Consider the following 1,731-nt stretch of genomic DNA (forward strand, 5'->3'; position numbering starts at 1 on the left):
CTAGCTCTGTCTCTTACAGCAAAAGGGAATAGCATAAGTCTGTAGACCTCAGGGTCAACCCCATTAGTCTTGACAGTGTCACAGATTTGCAAGAACTCAGCTAAAAACTGATGGGGATCTTCCAATGGAAGTCCAAGGAACTTGCAATTCTGTTGCATTAGAGAAACTAATTGAGGCTTAAGCTCAAAGTTGTTTGCTCCAATGGCAGGGATAGATATGCTTCTCCCATAGAAGTCGGGAGTAGGTGCAGTAAAGTCACCCAGCACCTTCCTTGCATTGTTGGCATTGTTGTTGTTTTCGGCTGCCATGAGTTCTTCTTCCTTGAAGAATTTGTTCAGGTTTTCTAAAGAGAGTTGTGCTTTGGCTTCTCTTAGCTTTCTCTTCAAGGTTCTTTCAGGTTCAGGGTCAGCCTCAACAAAAATGCCTTTGTCTTTGCTCCTGCTCATAAGAAAGAGAAGGGAACAAGAAAATGTGGAATCCTCTATGTCACAGTATAGAGATTCCTTTAGGTGTCAGAGGAAAAGAAGAGTAGAAGACAGAAGTGGAAAATTCGAACTTAATTAGATGGAGTTCGAATTGTGTATTGAGAAGGAGTGGTACTCCAATAATAGAAGGATGTGAGAAGAAGGGAAGTAATTTTCGAAAATTAAGTAAAAGATTTTGAAAAATATTTTTGAAAAACTTTAATTGATTTTCGAAAATTAAAAGTGGAAAAGAAATCAAGTGATTTTTGAAAAAGATTTTGAAATTAGAAATCAAAAAGATTTGATTGAAAACTATTTTGAAAAAGATGTGATTAAAAAGATTTGATTGAAAAGTCATGGTTTTAAAAAGATATGATTGAAAAGATATGATTTGAAAACAATTTTAAAAAGATTTGATTTTAAAAATTAATGACTTGCCTAACAAGAAAAGATATGATTCAAACATTAAACCTTTCTCAACAGAAAAGGCAACATACTTAAAATGTTCAATCAAATCATTAATTGTTAGTAAGTATCTTTGAAAAAGGAAAGAAATTGATTTTGAAAACATTTGATTGAAAAGATTTGATTTGAAAAAGATTTGATTTTGAAAAGATTTTGAAAACTTATAAAAAAATTGATTTGAAAACAAAATCTTCCCTCTTGTGCCATCCTGGCGTTAAACGCCCAGAATGGTGCACATTCTGGCGTTTAACGCCCAAAACTCTACCCTTTTGGACGTTAAACGCCCAACCAGGCACCCTGGCTGGCGTTTAAACGCCAGTCTGTCCTTCTTCACTGGGCGTTTTGAACGCCCAGCTTTTTCTGTACAATTCCTCTGCTGTATGTTCTGAATCTTCAATTCTCTGTATTGTTGACTTGAGAAGACACAAATGACAAATATTTTTGGATTTTTAATAATAAGGATAAATTAAAATGCAACAAGAATCAAATAATAATGCATGCAAGACACCAAACTTAGCAGTTTGTATACTACTGACACTAATGAGAATGCATATGAGACACATAAACACTCAAGTCAAGAGAATTCAAAGATCAAAGTAAGAAATCATCAAGAATTACTTGAAGATCCTTAAGACACATGAATGAATGCATGCAATTGACACCAAACTTAGGATGAGACACTAGACTCAAACAAGAAATTTTTGAATTTTATGATTTTTCTGATTTTTTTTTGTGTTTTTCGAAAATTAAGTGGAAAAGAAAATAAAGGTATCAAAATTCTTAATGAGAATTCCAGGAATCA

Source organism: Arachis duranensis, chromosome 4, assembly GCF_000817695.3.
Source record: "Arachis duranensis cultivar V14167 chromosome 4, aradu.V14167.gnm2.J7QH, whole genome shotgun sequence".
Lineage (NCBI taxonomy): Eukaryota > Viridiplantae > Streptophyta > Magnoliopsida > Fabales > Fabaceae > Arachis > Arachis duranensis.